Below are 7,700 nucleotides of genomic sequence, written 5' to 3'. Positions count from 1 at the left end.
CCACTGTTCGGCCATTCGGTCAGTTTGCATATTATGCTTTTATTATATAGACTAGAGGCCTGGTGCACAAAAATTTGTGCACTCGGGGGGGGGGTCCCTCAGCCCTGCCTGTGCCCTCTCACAGTCTGGGACCCCTCAGGGGATGACAACCTGCTGGCTTAGGCTCGCTCCCCAGAGAATTGGGCCTAAGATGGCAATCAGACATCCCTCTGGCAGCCCGGCAGCCCTCGGGGGATGTCCAGTTGCCAGCGGGGAGCAGGCCTAAACTGCAGTTGGACATACTTAGTGCTGCTGAGGAGGCGGGAGAGGCTCCCACCACCACCGCTGTACTGGCAGCTGTCAGCCTGGCTTGTGGTTGAGCAGAGCTCCTACCATGTGAGAGCGCCCTGACCACCAGAGGGCAGCTCCTGCATTAAGCGTCTGCCCCCTGGTGGTCAGTGTGTGTCATAGTGACCAGTCATTCCCAGTTGTTCTGCTGTTAGGGTCAGTTTGCATATTACCCTTTTATTATATAGGATAGAGGCCTGGTGCATGGGTGGGGGCCGGCTGGTTTGCCCTGAAGGGTGTCCCGGATCAGGGTGGGTGTCCCACTTGGGTGCCTGGCCAGCCTGGATGAGGAGATGATGGCTGTTTGCAGCTGGTCACACCCCCTTCAGGCTGGGGGTCCCCACTGGGGTGCCTGTCCAGTCTGGGTGAGGGGCTGAGGGCCGTTTTCAGGCTGGTGGGTGACTGAAGCTCCCAACCTCTCCTTTTTTTCTTTTTTTCTTTTTTATTCTGGGATTTATTTACCTTCTATGGCTGTCACTGGAACTGAGAGCTGGCTTTAGCTCTGAGGCTCAGCTCCAGCTCTGAGACCACGGCTGCTGAAAGCAGGTATCTGGGTTTGTCTGGCTTCTATAATTGCAACATTGTTTCTTAGACTGCAGCTCAGAGGCTGGCAGCGGCAGGCGGGGAACCTTGACTTCCTCCATCACTGGAGCAAACAAGCCTCCTGTTCGCTTCAGCTGCCTGGCTGCCAGCCGCCATCTTGGTTGGCAGTTAATTTGCATATAGCCCTGATTAGCCAATGGGAAGGGTAGCGAAGTTATGGTTAATTACCATGTTTGTCTATTATTAGATAGGATAACTACATATGGTGTCAGGTGGGTGCAAGATTTATAGGGGAAATCACTTCATAAGTTGTATAAATGCCTAACCACTATGCTGTACATGTGAAACTAATATAACATTGAATATCAACTGTAATTTAAAAATAAAATTTTAAAAATACAAATTAAGAAAATAAAATGTCTTCTCATAATGCGTTACTAGTTCAAGCTCACATAATTCAAATGTGTTACTAGTTCAAGCTCACATAATTTAGGTGATTCAAATGTGTTACTAGTTCAAGCTCACATAATTTAGGTGATTTTTGACAAATAAGACTAATTTGATATTACCTATTTAATAAATTCTCTCTTCAGTGCTATGAAATAAGTTAGCATTATTTCTACTGAATATTTAAGATAATGAAAAATGTAATTTGTGCAAAAATAAAAGAGGAAAAACAGGGACAAAAGTGTGGTGATTGTTGGGGCAAAGGGGTTTGGGGGAAGGTGGAGGATGGTATAGGAGTGTGGATGAAAAGGGGCCACATGCTAACCTGACAAGCTCAGGGGAGGCCTGCATGGCAGTCTTGCAAACTCAGAGACCTAGAGTCACCACAAAGGATGGTCTGAAATTGAATTTCAACTAAAAGCAGTTATAGTGGGTAGTATCCTAGGCCCATATCTACACCGACAAGGTCAACCTTTACCTTAACTGAGCCTATCTGTCTTTTTGCATCTATAATAACATAGCCTTGAAATGTCTCCGTAACTTGTAACTTCCCTTTTTCTGGACCCTTTGGGACACAACGAAATGTGCCTGGGTGCCAGGACAGATACCACAAATTCCTTCGTTGTTATCATGTTAATTGTTCCTGCACCCACCTAAGCATGTGTCTATCATTTTACTTTTTATCCAGTCCCAGGGGTTCTCCCACCCACCACCACCCCTGCTTTGCTTTCTCCTGCCTCTCTAGTCTATCACCAATGGATTTCATGTAACCCACCTAAGTCCCTTCCTTTGATTGCAATGTATAAATATAGATGTAACCCGCCATTCTCCAGAGCATTATCTCAATTCATTGTGGTTCTGCTTCCTGGCAATTGTTGACAGTTTGGCTCAAATACTAGTAAACTCACAAAAATTCTTTACAGGTTTGAATGTTTTTATGTTAACACTTGCAAACTCAAAGACCTAAAGTAACCACAAAGGATGATCTGAAATTAAAACTTTTTAAATTAAAACGCAGTCTATGGTGGGTAGTCATGCCCCAGGCTGGTATCTTCCCTGACAAAGATCAACTTTGACCTTAACCGAGCCTATTGTCTTTTTGCATCTACATAAGGTACCTTTAGAATGTCAGGGTAACTTTTCCCTTTTTATGGATCCCTCAGGGCACAATCAATGCACCAGGGTGGAGACCACAAATTCCTTCATTGTTACTGTTATTGTGTTAACTGTCCAGTGTTAACTATCCAGTACCCACCTTTGTAAAAGAAGCATGTGTCTATCATTTTACTTTTATCCAATCCCAGAGGTTTCCCCCATTCCGCCCCACCCCACTTTCCTTTCTCCTGCCTCCCTAATCTATCACCAATGGATTACATGTAATCCACTTATGGCTCCTCTTTTGATTGTTATGTTTAAAATAAGGTTAAAGACTCCCCTTCTCCAGAGCATTATCTCAATCCATTGAGATTCTGCTTCCCAGCAATTGTACAGAGTTTGGCTCAAATAAACTCACAAAAAAATTCTCTGTAGGTTTGATGTTTCTTAAGAAATTGAATTCAAAAGAAATTGAATCTTACCATTTGGTTCAACATGGATGGTTATAGAGGGTGTTGTATTAAGTGAAATAAGTCAGACAGAGAAAGACAAATTCCATGTGATTTTACTTATAGGTGGAATCTAAAAATTAAAAAAATGAACAAGAGGAGATAAACAGAGGGGATAAATGGCGATGGATGAACACTTTACTTGGGGTGGTGAACACACAATAAAGTGTAAAGATGATATGTTGTAGAATTGTGCATCTAAAACTTACTCAATTTTGTTAACCAGTGTCACCCAAACAAATTCAATAAAAAGGAAAAAATGTCATCTGTGTTTATTATACTTGAATCATTATTTTGACAAATTTAATTTTAACAGTAAATATTTTTATATATTTTGTAGCATGTCAGCTTGAAGATAGTTCCAAAATCTTTAGGTAACTTCAAATTGATCCTAAATTAACCAGTGAATTTTCATTAGATATCTACATCATTTCTAGGTAAGAGAATGCTGAAACATTACTTACTAAGCATAATTTTAAGTTTACATAATTTTTGCCTCTTAAGTTCATATATACAGAGAGGCTATATATATTTGGGTGTATAAATAAATATGGTCATTTTTGCCATTTTGGGAAGTTACACTGTAAAAAATATGTGCAGTCATAGAAAGTTGTTAGATGTATATTCGTGAGCTCTGCTAGTCTGTTGCAAAATCAAGGGGGTGGCAGACACTTCACAATGATCTATTTCCTAGCTTTCTCTGTGAAGTAGAAGTTACTTTGCTTAACACTTTAAACAATAAAAATTTAAAATTAAAAAAAAGAGGTTACTTTGCTTAAAAGTTATAATCAGCATACATGAATGAGACTCTACCAGAAGCAATAAGGCAGAGAGGAACAACTATGTATGCAAGCTATGCAGGACATATATTTTTTTTTAAAGAGACAATGATGGTACTTTTGTCCTGAACTAAAATGACTGGTTATTTCAGGATGAGGAAGAGGACAGTGAAGAGTAAAATCTGAATGGATATAGAAAGTTACAGAAGGTTCTCAGAGAGAGAGTTTTATTTGCAGTGGTCAAAGCTGGCAAAGTTTTAATGGGTTTACTTACAAGATTTCCAAAAGGAGCTTTGTTTGCATTACTCTCACTAAAAGTTTGTAGAAAGGTTGTCCGTTACTTTCTGAGTAATCTGCTTACAAGGCAAAGGTTCTGTGTCTTGCCAGAATTTATTTTGCTTTATGTTTACTTTCTCATGTCCTTGATTATTTATTAAGATACCAAGGGTTTTCACTTTGGAAAGAGCTAAGGTTCTTTACTGTCATATTACCCCTGTTTCTTTTAAACCCTTTTATTGTCATTTTGGTTAAGTAGATAGCAAAGTACTGTTTCTCAGTAATCCACGATTATATCTCAAGGATTCAAATCTTACAACTTTTGATAGTTTGGCATCCCAAATCAAATCTTAAATTATATGTTTTGCAGCTAAAACTGTCTTTGCGATCTCTCAGAAATCCCTTGGAAAATCACAAAAGATGTGTTTTGTACCTTACAAATAGAAGTTTCTAGAAATAACTAGGTTTATTTGACATGTAACTATTGAGTTATATAGGAAGTGTTATCACATTGGAAGAGAGGCTGCACCTTCCCTAGGTTGAATTCGCATGGGCCTCTGGTGTCTGCATAAAAGCTGCAGAGACCGTATCCTCTAGGAAGGCCCTAGAGATTTGCCCATATCCTTGCTGCCCATATGTTTTCTACCAAAGTAGAGTCCTGATGCTACTTTGCTGATGTCATTCAACAATAGGCTAGTAAAACTATCAGCCATAATTTCAGGTATTTTTTCGTTGTCAACTTGATCACAACTTTACTTCTTTAATTTGAACCGTTATCTTCTCCACCAGTGGTTTTCAAATGGATGTTCACATTACTTACCTGTGAGGTTCTATTAGTGTACAGATGTCTAGGACTACCTGTAGCCTTCATCACTCTCCTTGCTTGTTGTGCCTGAATATATATATTATATATGTATATTAGCCTTCATCTTACACTCAGTGTCTGTGTTTTCAATTTGTGGTTTGTGGCTTTCAGAGTCAAAGAGATACACATTAGTTTCAATTTTATTTAATTTTCAGATTCTATTTTTATTAATATTAATGAATAAACTCACGTGTTTGATATTTCCTTGATGTATTTTAACTATATATTCATTTTATCTTATGTCAGAATTTTTGTTATATCTGGAGGTATTTTTATACAGATCATGTTCATCCATCCTAATATATTATATGTAATAACCATTCTTTCTTGAAAATAGGGTTAATCGTGTTTATAGGTATTTCATTCAGGTTTTGGGGGTTGACTTTCTTACCTTGTTTTACATGCCATAGTAACAACCAAATTTCCTTGTCAGTTGCACTATTCTTATTATGAGCTCTCATCAGACCTCTCACTTTTGAAAATTATCAGTAATGAGTTAACTACAGTTATGTTAAGGCTTTTTGTCATATACAGATAATTGCTTGTTTTGCTCTGATACTTCCCTCAGAAAGCTCTGTAATCAGCCATGGGCTAGAGTGCTGCATCTTTGACAAAGGACTGTCAGAGAGCCCTGGGAGAGGACTGCCAGGCATCTTTGGGTGCAGGTCTCCGATGATGCTGCCTCAACCACACCTATGAAGTGAGTCAGATTTCCAGAATTCTAGTCAAGAAGTAGATGGGTTAATGAAGCTGCAAACCCAAGATCCAGCCAAAAGAGAACCACTTGCATAGAGCTGAATGAACTTATCTTCAGAGTCGATTATGGTTTTTGTTTGGGACATTGTTGATATTTTAATGTTCTGTTTTTTGGATATACTAGAGGCCTGATGCACGAAATTCTGCTGCCAGCACCAGCTTCCCTCTGGCACCCAGGACTGGGGCTTACCTCCAGCCACCAGCAGGCACCTGGAACCCTGGCTTCCCTCTGGGACCCGGGCTTCCCTCCGGCTGCTGGCAAGCACCCAGGACCCAGGCTTGCCTCCCAGCCCCGGCTTCATCCAGAAGGTCATCCAGGCTAATTAGCATATTATGCTTCTATTATAGATAAGGGAAGTCTTTTTGCTTTCCTCTTAAGTTGTCTGTAAATCACAACAATTCAGTGGGCTTTGTTTTTGTAAGCTGAAATAAAACTTTTGTAAGTGACATCTTATTCTTCCTGCCTGAGCCCTCCAGAATTCAGAAACTCTTAGAGGGTATTCTTACTTTTCATGGCAATGTAATTATTTGTCTAGGTTCTATAAGACTTTGTCCTTTATGTAGTAGGCATAAGCAGAAGTTGGTTATACAACCAGGCTTTATCTGAAATGTCATATTTGAGAACGATGGTTATTTAGCCAGATAACAAGTAACCACGCACTTTTAAGGACTAAGATTGACTTTATGGAGCCAGTGCTTATAAAACTCTCCCAGAAAACCTGTGTAGTTACTTAGCTTACAGGTGATCAGCCTTACAGGTGAGTAAGGAAGAGCCAACGAGTTTTAAGGTATTTTGGGAGACCTTCAGAAGAGAAGGATTCATCCAAATGTGTAGGTGTTGCAGTTGAAATATGGTAGTGAATTATTGGCTTCCTACATTCAAGAGACTTTTAAAAATTCAATCTGAGATTCCTAATGAAAAACTCCAATACACCAAACTTCAGAAGGTCCATGTATAAATTAACACTCTTGCAGCACCTATGTAAATAAGCAGGCCAAATATAATGAAATCAGCCTTATCATGTGATTAAGAATAATCTTTCTTTGATATTTTCTTTAATCAAAAGATGGTGCCTGTAGAGAGAAATTTTGTATCCCAATATAAAACTACAGCATCTTGTATGTTATTAGATTCTGACCCTACTCGTCAGTCTACCTGCTTCTACAAAATTCACTCTCTTCCTTTTCTAAGATGTCCCTCAAAATTAACCTTCTTCCTACTGCAGTCACCTCCACAATTGTCCAATGCATTTTGCTTGTCACAACAATATCAAGGGTTTTAGATTTACATAATATTAAAAATATGAGAAAAATAATGCTATGAAATTCCCCCTCTGTAACCTTCTCGTCCCATGACAGGGTTGCTTCACTGGTAGAAAAGTTTTTCATCACATTGTGCAGTGTTCTTATTGAAACAGTTTATGAATGTAGACAGAGTTTGTAAACCTAGTCACAGATTTTAGTCAACACATTTTAGTTCAATCAAAGATCTTTTATCACAGGCCAAATTTTATTATTGCACACCCTACACATACACACACACACACACACACACACACACACACACACACACACGGTCCAGCAGAGTGTCACACAGGAAGGTGCTCTAGTATTGTGGTTTAATTGTTTCGTTGATTGGCAAACAATATTTTTTTTCAAACAATATTTTCTGATGACCAGTTTCCCAGGTTCTTTTAGTATGTCCAGGGTTTGGTCCCCCGTTTTGGACATACACAGGCTCCCAAGGCCTTCTCTTGCTTTTTAGTCTGATTCCAAAATGCAGAGTCCAGTTGACCCCTGGGGACCTGTATACTGGCCACATGGTTCTCAAGCCCTTGGAATGTGGCTGGTGTGATCCAGGAGGTGCTATAAGTGCACAACACACACTAGATTTCAAAAACATTATATGAGAAAAAGAATGTAGAATGTCTCCTTAATAATTTTATATTGATTATATATTGATGGCTAATTATCTGAATATATGGGGATAATTAAAATATACCTTTAAAATTAGTTTCACCTGCTACTGTTTTTACATAACTACCAGAAAATTTAAAATATATCTGTGGCTTGCTTTATATTTCTATTGAACAGCATTGTGAG

Source organism: Myotis lucifugus, unplaced genomic scaffold (assembly GCF_000147115.1).
Source record: "Myotis lucifugus unplaced genomic scaffold, Myoluc2.0 scaffold_27, whole genome shotgun sequence".
NCBI classification, from domain to species: domain Eukaryota; kingdom Metazoa; phylum Chordata; class Mammalia; order Chiroptera; family Vespertilionidae; genus Myotis; species Myotis lucifugus.
The sequence above is the reverse complement of the archived record's forward strand: the minus strand, read 5'-3'. Positions refer to the sequence as shown.